We start from the raw sequence: 13256 nt of genomic DNA on the forward strand, positions 1-13256 counted from the left end.
GGTATGATAGAAATAACTTGTTAAAAGCTCAAAAATAATTAAGCATAGCTTCATCTGTATCCCCCTCCATCTCTTGAGACTCCATAATGATGAAATTATTTTTCGTTCCCCAAAATACTTCTTGGGGGGTTGGTATTTGAAATGTGGCAGAAACCAAAAGCCCTAGCTGTAAAGCACCCATTTCAGTCCAGTATTCTAGGCATCCTGCTCTTCCTCTTTGTTTTCCTTTTGCATTTCTGAGAATGGCATATCCACATAGTGCATGTGAGGATGCATCTCTCTCCCTGCATGCACATTTATTTATGCATATACACATATATATGTATCTCGACAAATACAGTCACAGACCAGTAAATTTCAAGCACATATGCCATAAGAGAGTATTGCAAAGGCTCCATTTACCACAATACTTGACACAGACCTAATGAGAAGAGTCCTAGACAGGGACTTGTGCTTTAAATATGTTTATACCTTGTGTATCTTTAAGTGTTGTTGAAATTTGCTGAAATAACTGGAAAAGGGTGAGCCTGCAGAACTTAATTTGACAACATCTGCTGCTACTAGTAAGGAACACATAAAAAACCCACAACTCGCCAGATAAAAACAGCAACCTAGATGGTATTTTGGGGGCTTTACTGATACAAATTTCATTATTACTTGGTTTCTATTTAAACACACACAAAAAAAACCTGTAGAAGCTCACCAAGCTTTTCAGAACCCCTACTTCCTTCCTTTCAGGCTACAGTAATTGTTCAATGATTACTTTTCTACATTTATGGAAGTATGCTCTTTAAAAATAAACTGGGTAAAATACTGATGATCAAAACCATCATCCTAGTTGGCGGGGTTTTTTAAAAAGCAAATTCATAATGCATGGAAAGTGGCTCTAACTTCTAATGGTGTCATCTGCGCCCCCCCCCCCCCCCCTTAACTGAATTACGGATTTATAATCATACTGCCACTGTCCATCACTCAAGAATGACATGACACAATACCCGACAGATTACCCCTGCAGCAACTGGGTCTTTTTCATTTCTTTCTTCTCCACATACTTTCCTCCAGGAAGTTTTGATTAGTAGAAATGCATTCAGATTTCCCTGTGGATAAAAAGAAGGGAAGTGTTTGACATTTTCCAGACAATCTCAGACGGTACTGCTCGGCCCATTGCTTTTCCATTTCCCCCTGAGTCTTTACTAAGTCCAGTGCACAACAGTTAATGTGGTTTTCACAAAGCAATGATCAGTAATGTAAATACCATTTCTTCCCTCAAGATTTGTAATGAATTCTGTGGTTTTTGAGCTTGTTTCTTTCAGTTTTTCACATCAAGGATGTTAAAGATGATATTTGGAAATCACAGAACAGTTAAACCATAAACCATTGTTTTTCTGTTCATTAGTAAGAAAAGTTTGACTGCAGGGATATTTTGTTGGCAGGGTTGTATTAACAGTCATTTACATACATATATATATATATATTTGTAGAGCTGCACCTGCTTCTTTCATATACCTTAAAATTACTACAGATAATGAATGTCCTCCTATTAAACTCATTTTTTGTATTGCATCTTCCTGAAATATAGATGTTAGAAGACCTTGCTGCTCAGCCAAGGCAATTTTGCCTGGTGCAATATTATGTTACTAGACAAAGCCATACATTTTATTTTCTAAATCAATACTTCTTTTGCTGCCTACTGAAAAATCCCTTTTTAGTGCTTACAACACATCTGAGAGCTAGAATAGGATTGTAATATTCAGTAACAGACTGAAACAATAAATAGCATTCTTAAAGATTAATTTTATTTGCCCTGCCTTTTGCCTGCAAACGTTATCCACAAAATGCTTTCCAGACAGATTGTACCTTGTTAGTTTCCCTGCTTCATAGTATACATGTATTAATGAATATGTATTCCCATTGGCGACAGTGTAAGGCAAGTTATTTCTCTTGTAGCGTTATTCTACTGTTTATTCATGTGCATATTTTAAATTTGCAATGGCTTGTTGGAAAGTCTAATTGATTGTCACTGACTACTAGCCAGAGCTTTCTTTTGTTAAGACACCATTACATAAGATTCTGATCATTACATGAGAGTTCACTTCTGATTGTTAGATCTAAATTATATTCTTTTCAAAGTCACAGCAAACTCCTTATCAATGAATCTCCACAAAAACATTGTGTTAAAAATGTCAGAAAACAGTTTTCCCAGTTGTCTTTATAATAAGAAATAAATAGATTTTCTCAGTTAAACAAGAAGATATATTGAGCTTTATTTGAATCTTGCCATAATTGGCAAAGCATTAGAATATAGAACCCACAATTCATTAACTCTCTGTGCACAGAGAGCAATAGCTCAGCTAAAAAATATCAGATTGCTTGTCAGGAAAGTCTTATTGATGCAACACACAAAGTCATTTGCAGACCATCTACTATAGGTATCCAGTTGCAACAACTACTGTGACACGTGACATCAAGAAAGCAATGAGAGTCCAACTCTCTGCTTCCCAGTGCCATGAGATCTCAAGTGTCTATACAATCAACAGACAGTAAGAGGGAAACACATTCTTTCCACCTGCTGTAGCTGCATATACTGTATGTTGCTCTGACTTCTCTCTGTTGACAGTAACGAGTATTCTTAGTCTGGCATCATGGCATGACAAGCAATGTGAATGATTCATTACCATCTTCAGCTTAGAAACCTTTAAGTACATGCACGATGCCGTAGTAGGTGGTTTGCACACAGCATATTCATCCAAGTATTAGAGATAGGTGATCAGAACAGTTATTTTTGGTGAGGTAACTATGCTCAAAGTGTATGGATTAAGACTTCCCAACGTAACTCCTTTAAATTCAAAGTTTAGAAGTGTTCCAGCAACCTGGTCAATGTAATTTATGCTGTGTGAGGACTATGCAATGGGGGATCAGAGACGCCTTCCCAGCCTCTCTGGTCCTCCTCCCAGTGAAGCTAGTGAGAGTTTGCCATTGGCTCCAGTACCAGGAGAAGCACATCTGACAAGTTTGATACTTACCATTTAAATCTGTGTTCATATCCTCAATGTCTCTCTCTCAAATAACACTGGTGACACTTACTAGTTCATAATTACAGCAGAAGTAAAGTGTGGGACTATCTTTTACACTGTTGCTTGATATTCTGTACTGTATGTATATATCTACTTGACACCTCAGTGAAGACTTTGACATGCCTTACTCATTCTAGTTATTTTTATGGTATTGGTTTTGTTAGATTGCTTTCCCATATAAAGAATAAAACTATAACTGTTCCAACTTGAAATTTTCCAATTCATTTTTATCCAAGTTTTGTTAAATCTAAGTCATGTTCATCAGTTCTTCTCATTCCCATCACCCTTCACTCACACCAGGAAGGCAATGTATATTGGTGGTTTGAAAGCAGGTATTTGATATTCTCTGATGGACTACAATAAATATCTGAAGGAAGTACCTGCCTCATGTCTTGTGGTTTCTTGACTGCAGAATGAAAAGTGCTCTCTGCAGACCAGCAGTGTTAATCCCATGATTGTCAGCTACTGGAGAATCATGAGGTAAAATGAATCTTTAAAATAACTTATGAGGAACTTCATTCCACAGCATTCTTTTTCAGCTATATTTATATGTCAACCATATCCCCCTAGAATCTGTCAGAGAAGAGAAAAACGTTCTGGAAGTGTCCAAAGTCATGACATCTGAGGATAAATTTCAAGCAGGAGTCATTTATTTATTTATTCTTTTGCAAAAGGTGAGGTCTTTTTGTGTCTATACATAAAATACTTCTAAAAATTATACTTGATTGTTATTTTTACTTATTTATTAGTTCTAAATCAATCTAATTTTATTTTTAATCTGCAGAGTACATACTTTTTTATGACTACAGAAACTTGGCAGTTTAATCTTATCACTTGTTTCAGAAGGGACAGCTAAAATAAATCATTTAAAATGCTACCAAACCAGGTATATTTAGAAGACAAGACTTTTTTTTAGAGAGACAATTGTAAGTCGAGTTTCATTAGGGAGCTAATTTAATGGTAGTATTTTATTGCAATTGTTGAACACTTTTTTTTTTTTTTTTTTTTTTTTTTTTTGCATAAGACTGCCCATGATCCAGGAGTCTTAAAATGTAAATCAATCTTGGCCTTTAAGAAATGTGGGATCTGGCAAATTAGAAGGGTCTCTTTCTCCTTTTTAGTTTGGCTTATTCTAATTCCTTCAGTGGAGTCTAAGATTTCATGCTAGGTTTTTAAGCTGTCGATGCAGCCTCTTTAAAATTCTTCCATTGATTAGGTTTCAAGGTTAAGGGGTTTGTTCAGATGCCTACATGTTGCTGTCTGGCATCACTTGAAACAATTTAAGTTAGCCAAGGCATCTGCCCAAAGCCAGCAGACATGACACAGGACCTGCAGAGGCCCTGCATCCTTCCAGACTGGTAATTAGTTGTCCAGATGGGATGGTCTCAAGAACCTTAAATGAAACTAAAGGCCTAAGTTTAGGCAAGAGAACCAATTTCCTAAATTTAGATGAGCTGAATCCCACCTTAACTTGGTACAAACCTTGATTTGGGTGAACTACATCTCACCCTGAGAAGTTGTCTAGAGGCACTGTTGCCATTCTGGGCATGGCAGGGTTTGGTTCAGCTGCCGACTGGATCTGTTGTCTATCCTGTGTCTACATCTTCTAGTCCCACTGCCTTGGATTTCTAGGATGTATCAAAGAGCACTGGACACTTTTGTGAGGCTCATTGGGTCATAGCTTGCATTGCATTCAAGATGTCTATGTGTAGCTGGCAAATATGCAGAGCAGCAAGAAATCCATGGCTTCCTGGGATAGCGGCTGGAGCAAATGCATGGCACACTGAGCATCTCCAGTGGCACTACATTACCTGCCTCTGCGTACCCACACCAGCTCTCTAAGACAGATGAAGCCTGACACCTTCTGGGCATGTCTGTCACTGGGCTGAGAGAAGCCAGCTCATTTTCAAAGTGTTTTTGTGAAAAAATTGTTTGGGCAGGGTTGTTAAATGTACTCCTTTCTTTAGAGTGGACTGCTGTGTTCCCTGTCCTAGACCAAAACACTGTGTTTTCAAAGAGACAAAAAAATATTCTACAGTGTTCAGCCTCTGAAGAATGCTGAAGAATGATTTCCAGCTTCTAATACTTTCGTAGTATTCTTTATCTTATTCATACACGGCAAACCTTGCTGTGCGTGTTTCCTGACGAGGTAAAAACAATCGCTTGTCATAGAAGAATGTAATGAAATCAACAATTTAGAATTCTGGTACTTCCTTGAAGAAATATTACCTGAAGCAGTTCATGGAGTCTTCTGTGAATCATGGAAAATCTATCTGACAACTAATAATTTCTTTTAATTATTATTCCTTTCCTGTGCACCTACAAGAAGATTCTGTTGATTAATAGTGCCTTGCTTTAAATTCTGCTGGATTTAAGTCATCCTGGGAACAGTAAGAAAATGTGAATTGCTAGGGATTTGATTCCATTAAGTGTCAAAAATTTACCTGCCTGTTCAAACACCACTGAGTCCTTTAGTCTAGGGATACTATCACAACAATTTTCTCTGTCAGACTTCTGATATTTGTTTCTTGACTGTATGAAACATTGCAATCCTATTTTGATTCTTTTGTCTCATTAGAATGCAAATAAAATTCAAGGAGAATGAAATGTGAGAAAGTATTTTAAAAAGTGAAAATACAACCATCTAACTGTTTGAAAACAACAGATGCTTTTATTTGAATGGCAAGTAAAGGTTCTGGTCGGTTCTTTTACAATTTAGAGATGGTATTTGAACACCAGCCTTAGCACTGAAAAGATATTGATATACTAAATTCTGAGGCTTTGCTGAATTTATTAGCACTCTCTTGGCTTAATACACTATTGAACCTAATATTACATTTGCATCTGTGAAGTGCATATCCATTTACCTGAATGTTCAGGTAGTATCGATGGCAGACATTAATAAATCCAATCGACTGTTGACGTTAATCCAGGGAAAACCGTGGCCTAAGAAAATGTTTTCTGATGCATTGCTAAGCTCAGGCATTCCAGAGAGCCATCAAATACAAATTCCCAGTTAATATAAAGAATGTGCAGGTGTCAAGTACTTGCAGTATGATGTAAATGCAAAAAAACCTCCCCTGGGATTTGGATCTGCATGAGGAATGATGTTGTCTTATAAAGAGAGAGACGATGGCCCATTTTTGAGCAGCTCTGTGTGAGAGATGATGCTCACTTCTGCCATCAGCTTCACCTGTCCAAGCCCAACATACAGGAGGGAGCACAGGGCTGGGCTGCCCTTGCAGCCAGGAGCTCTGGGGACAGGGCAGTGAGGGAGCATAAAGGATAGGACAGGCTTGGAGAAGACACCAGCCTACTGCAACAAGGCATCTTTGATACTTATAATTACTTCAAATAAATTATTTTATGAGATAATGAGCATGAGAGAAAGAAAAGAGTAAAATTAAGTAAGTCCAGTAGCTACAGAATAATGGAATTAAGAGGAAATATTTGAGCTGAGTATCAGTAAAAATACCCTTAAAATGAAACAGATATAGATGCCTAGTCTGGCTCCTGATTTTAATTTTTGTGATGAAATTTCTCTTTTTTCTGGTTAATTATTTTCTTCAATTATGCCTTTATTCAGTTTTGATAGAGTTATTAATTCATTCAAAACAATCAATAAAATTTTAAATACAGAAACTCTTCACACACTCTTTATTAGATATTAAAAATTTCCATCTTTCAGCTGTAACCCTGACTATACTTAAAACAGCAGAGTATATAAAGTACAAATGGTTAGTATGTGGGACAACTATTGTGCTACTTAATTTATGATGCTTCTTTAAAATACACCCTAGGTTTAAGCATCATTCTACCTTCTCCCACTGGAATGAATATTAACAGATAAGTTAGAGGAGGGTGAAATAGATACATTTGACAAGCAAGGCAGAAAGAGCCAAAAGGACAAAGCAACCAATGTTGAAAAGAGGAGGGAGATTGGAGAAGTCTCTAGAGAAACAAATAGAAATGAAATCTCTGGGACAATCCCAGCAGAAAACAGAACTGGAACAATCCTGCGCTGCAATACAAACATGCTAGAAATTCAGACTGGATTTTTTTCTTTCCCCAGCTGTTGTGAAACTTGGGAAACTCTGTTTCCCAATTCAGTTACAGTGCCCTGAAATGCTGAAATATTTGAGGGACTCCTCCCTGAAACAATTTCAAAGATTTTTAACCATGCCACAGGCACAACTGAAAACAGAATGTTCTAGGGCAAGCAGCTCCACTACACATCCCATGAAATGTGGAAGGAAAAAGTCTGACATTCCATGGCTGCAAATTGAATTTGCTGACACTTTTCAGGCAAAGGCAATATTCCAAGTAGTCATTTTGTTGCTCAATAAATTCCCATTCCCATTCACTTTGCTCTGTAAAACCTGCCCCTACCTTGCTTCCAAATGAAATAAATCATGGAATATTAGAGAAAACAAGAGAGAGCAATTTTGTGAAGTGCTACTAGAGATGTGTTTTCCAGATAAAAACCATACCAATATTGAGAGACTGACAGCAACTAAAGCAAAAATGAGCACAAGACAGGCTGTTGTGATGAGCCGACACAAATTCATCTGTCTGAATAACACAAAAAACACAAAAACACAACTAACAATCCCCAGACCAAGTTAAAAAATTTAGATATAGACAAGACTGAAACAAAAAGTAACACTTTTTCCCTCCCTTTTCAATTTTAAGTAGAAATATACCTTTTATCTTTATGTTTGTCTGTCCTAGCACAGCCACCAGGGTGTACTTCTTTCTTACCAGCAGATAGACATAGTGCAAATGAGCACTGAGCTCTGTAATCTTTCTCTACATGTGTCATGTCCCTGATCAAATATTTTTAGTTGGGGGGTTCAGTTGAAAACAACAAATTCTATATTAAAACAAATGCTCTCATGGCTTTTGCAAAATCAACTTATCCTAAGATTACATGTGGAAAATGTTGGAGGAAAACAAAAGGAACAGCTTTTCCTTCTGTTAAAAAAATCCAACTTTTTCTTTCCTCAGGAAGGATTGTGCTTTGAGTTCACAAAGCAGTATTTTTCAAAGCTCTGAGCTGAATTGTAAATCCATGGGGTTTGGCACACCGAGCAGGGGTACACATCTGCACGAGAACCAGGCTTTCTAGAGCTCATCGAGGCTGCCGTCTCCAGGCTTGGGGAGGAGGTACGGCCACCTTGGGATGTGACACGCATCCGAACAGCCCTGGAGCTGCTCTCAATGAAGCTGTTTGTTCCCAGCTCTGCCGGACAGCCATGCCAAGGGGACCAGTGAGAGCACAGCCTGCCGAGCAGGAGTGCACCTGCTAACCATGAACCCGGTTGTTGACGGCAGTCCTCAGGACTGTGAGTAGATTTGGTGTGCATCTGCAAGGGCTGAGCACACTGGCTCTCCTCGCAATGTCCTCGCCCTGCACAGCCAGCTGCAGCAACATGGGAAGAAGCAGCTCTCTGGCAAGGTCTCCCCACCCCAAGCAGCCACTGACCACGGGATGGCAGCATGAAAGAGAGTGAAAAAATCTGCTTATAAATTTTTTGGGCTGCAGTTTGGAAGTCTGGTAAAAATGAAAAAGAAACCAATGAGTAAGGTTTAATAAGCACTTCTAGCTCTATCTGAAATTGGTGGCAACCAGCCCCAACAAAGCCAGCCTGACTGCTGACAAGAACATCTTCTGAGCATTTAATGTATTTAGCAGCTGTTTAGTTAACTCAAGCAGAGGAAGCAACTGTGAAATTCTTACAGATACTTGAACAATAATGCCTCCACATAAATATGAAGCCACTGAAGATGTTTTCAAGTAGAAGGCATGGGGGGAAAAAAAGAAGAAAGAAACCTCAGAAGACCTTCTTCTGAGTCAGAAATAGAAATAAATCTGGTCAGAGACAGTATGGACCAAACAGAGATGGATGGCAGGGAAACAAGAATGGAAGCAGCCTAGATGCAGCAGTGAAATCACCCAGTGAAGGAAGATGCAGGGGAGATTTTGTGGCCTCACCACTGAACATTTAAGCATTTGTCTCCCAGTCGTAAATCCACAATTCCCCATATCCAGAACAGACAGCTGAGCTCTCTGCTACACAACCGCAGAAAATCAGCAGCCACAGAAGGAGATCCATGATAGGCAGAACCATGGTGCTGGAAAGGATCTTTTTAATCTACTCTGTGAGAAAGCCTGAGGACAGAGATAAGGGCTGGAGACCTAGTGGCTGCCTCCTTTATTCAGGCACTTGGAAGTGCTGCCAAGGGCAATGGCTGCAGTCCACCCATACATTCTTTCCCTTCTGCCTGTTGAAGTTGCTCCAGGGTTCATCAGTTTGTCAACAGGCCAGCGAGAGCAAGGCAGTGAAGGGAGGAGAGATGAACAGGGATGGATAATGTGATGTGGAAAAGACCTGACTGCTTATTTGCTCTCTACTGAAAAGCTTGGTGTGTTGAGGTTTCTCACTCTCATAGTCAGATTTTCTAGCTTTGTTACTATCCTGCAAAACCCATCTGTCCTGGCCCAAGGACAAATGAGACCTCTGAAGTGGGAACACATGGCAATGGTAACATCATCAGAAGTGCAGATGGGATTCATGAAGATCAGGACAGGCAAAATAACACAAACCTGCAGATTCTGCAGTTAGGTGAATACCTGGAGCTTTCTTTTCATATTTCATCCATCCTCTGCTGGTATTCGAACATGGTTTTGGATCTATACAGTGCAATGGTTTATATGCTGTCTTAATTTGAAGCCCAGTGTAGAGGTATTTTTGCTATCCACGGTCTTTCAGCCTATAGAAGAGAAGGTAAATACCCCTTCACAAGAAGAAGCTGGTGTGTAAAAATGATGGACAGCATTGGTACCATTTTGTCTGGCCACCCAGGTCTTGGAAAGCCTAGTTTCAGTAAAAAGCTCTGGATAATGAATATCTGCTGTCTCAGCTGCAGGAGCACTGAAGCAGAGCAGGATCATAGACACAGCTTTGTTCATAACCTGCCTTAGTGCAGGCACCTGTGTGCAGGGCACATCACTGGCTGCATGCACTGCACGACGGGGCACAGCCAGTATTTCAGGAAAACAAGTGTTGTACACCTTCACCTTAAATTTAGCTGACAGTCTTTCAATCTGCTTCTTTTCTTTCTCTTTTCTGCCATCACAAGCATAGGCATGTGTCTGCCCCAAAAGAAAGTCAGTAATGGTATTGCAACTTACAATTTTACAGTAATAGCCATGAGATGAGGTAGCTTTACATCACTTCTGTCCTATATCGGGTCAGAATTGGAACAAATTCCATTTCAAGCATTTAGCTAAACAGCCAGGAATGAGATTTAATTTAATTCAGAAAACAGGTTCTCGCTAAATCCTTAAGAGTATTTTTATGATACTCATTTTCACAAAGGCACAGGCTATGACTGACAGAGATGATGTGGCTGTCATCAGCTTACTGCAGTGTGAAACTTTAGGCACCTAACCTACTGGGTGACTCAGAAAGAGGCATTAGCTGCCCACAGATCCAGTACAGTCAGGTGAGAGAGCAATTAACTAGTGATGAGAGGGCATTAAACTCCTCAGAACGATGATCCACACAAAAGCCCTACATGCAAAGCTGAAAGCTGCATGGGTCTAGCTAACAAAAAAAGGCTGAGGAAGGCATGTTTTTGAGCACTTCTTCTCCAGAGCTCAAACATCTCATTTGTAGCTGTTACACGCTCCTGTGTGATTCAGATCATTTTCTCAGAAGAATGCAGCAATTCAGTAGGAATTATTTTAAAGGGGGGCAGGGGTGGTGGCGATTACACCCATTTCAGCATGAAGCCGTTCAGCAGTGCACCTCCCACCTGTTAGCAAAGTGCCTTGAGTAAAAAGCACACAAAACAGATGTGCTGATCCCTCATCCTTCCTCACTGCGCTGGGCTGTGTGGCTGTTTAGTTATGAATGTGAAGGGAAAAAGTGAAGGGCAGAGGTGGTCCATGGGCACCAGCTGAGGTAATGCTTTGCACTGATTTCTAGGATGAACATCCCAGGGTATACAGGGCTATGTGGATATTGGGGTATATTTTCAGCACCCCTTCCCTCAGTTTAGGCATCTGTGGGAGCCTTTGGGCATCCCTCTTCATCCCACCCCAGCAGCCTCAGGAAAATTTATGAAACAAGAGAGAGTAGATATTTAATAACACCTGCATAAACCAGCAACAAAAAGAATGCTTCTTCTGTAGTTAGGGATGAATGGAATATTAAAACATGGAAAACCAACCTTTACAATCAGACTTGTTGCAAGATTTCCTCCGTCTGTTCTTTGAAGTGTCTGTGCTAAATTTCCTTTCTTTTTGAGCATTTCATGGAAAGTTGACACAACTTTTCTTGGTTGCTGTAGTTTTTTAAGAGGGAGAAAAAGAGCTTTCTGGTGTCACCAGGCAATTTTCCAGTAAGCCACGAGAGGGCAGGTTGTGTTTTCGATACAGCTGCAGATTTTTATAAGCCGCTTTTAAGTCCGCTCACAGTTTAAAGCCCTAATTACCAAACGAAGCTCCAGCCAGCGAAAAGAGGAATGCGCACGTCTTTGACCCTAGTACTTGTTATGTGCATAGCATCAATCTAATGCCCTCATTGCTTTTCTTCTGGAAAGGAAAATACTTTTCTACTCAGTCTACATGTGAAACGAGAACAACTCTTCTTTACCCACTGGCACTTAGGCAAAATGTGTTATAACAAGTATGCTGCTGTGCTACTTTTTTTATATTTCCCCTCTCTTGTTTTTCCTTCCTCTACCCCACTGCCACAGTTACTTGCCCATACCCAGGGCAGCTTGCAAAGCAAGCCCTTGGGACAGCAGCATATAAACCTCCAAGCTGATGAATGTAGTTGGGCACCCTGTGACCCCAAGGAAAATTCTCATCCACTGTTGGAAATAACAGCCTAGAGTGCCTCCTAAACTTTGGCATCCACATCCCATGAAGGACAAAAATGTGTCGGTCTCCATCCAACAGCAGCTCTCTAAATTAGTGTTTAGCATGAACTGGTGCGTGTTCTAGGTTGTTCAGCCTGGAGAAGAGAAGACTCCAGGGACGCCTTGTTGCAGACTTTCAATACTCAAATGGAGTCATAAGAAAGATGGGGACAAAATTTTTAGTGGGGCCTGTTGTAATAGAACAAGGGGTGAGGGTTTCAAACTAAAAGAGGGTAGATTTAGACTGGACATAAGGAATAAATTTATTACAATGAAGATGGTCAAACACTATCACAGGTTGCCCAGAGAGGTGGTGGATGCCCCATCCCTGCAACCATTTCAGGTCAGGTTGAACAGGGCTCTGAGCAACCTGATCTATTTAAAGATGTTCCTGCTCATTGCAGAGGAGCTGGACTAGATGATCTGGACCCAAAATCTCCTGTGATTCTGTATGAAGACCCATAGTCTTGTAGTGCTGGAAAACAGCTGACAAGTCCTTGAGAAAGGCACATGGAGATCTCAGATGTAGCTACTTTCTGACACTAATCAAGGTCAACTAATACAACACATGTGTAAGCTAGGTCTCTGGAGACCTCATCTGATGTCTTCAGCACCAGATAACACTGGTCCCTAAATAACAAAAACCCCCAAAAGGCAGCCTGAGTTGGAAACTAAGGTCCTGAGCTGAGCTGCTGTACAAAAAGTGCTTCAACCTTTGACATCTTGGGCATATTCCAGGAACAAGCACACTGGGAACCCCCAAAGGCAGCACAAAACAGAAGAAACGGCAGCAGATTGTTGTCCACCTGATGGAGCAAGGGCTGTCTGAGTGTGTGGTGAGCAAATCACAACTTTGCCCCAAAAAGTCTGCATTCTAGAGGTATGTTTTGTGAGTTACACATATTCAAAGCTAAGTATATGTGAAAACCATCTTCTTCCTAGTCCACACAGGTAGTATTGAGCAGGCCTAAAAGAAATGCCAGAAACTGTTGCTAACTGAATTTTTTTATTCAAGGCTACAAAAGCAAAAGTTTTATAAGACTCAGGACTCCACAATACACAAAGTTGGAACACTCCATTAATGTAATACATCAAGCACCAAAGCTGACAGGATCTGTTCAAGACGTCATTTGGTATGTAAAGAAACCTGTTCCAAGACAACACAGAAGAACCACACAAATGGGCTTCAAACTTATGTCTAAATAAAGAAATATATAGGGGATGTATGAAGAAATGTTTAGGATGTGGTGA

Source organism: Coloeus monedula (genome assembly GCF_965178545.1).
Source record: "Coloeus monedula genome assembly, chromosome: 3".
In the NCBI taxonomy this organism is placed as follows: Eukaryota; Metazoa; Chordata; class Aves; order Passeriformes; family Corvidae; genus Coloeus; species Coloeus monedula.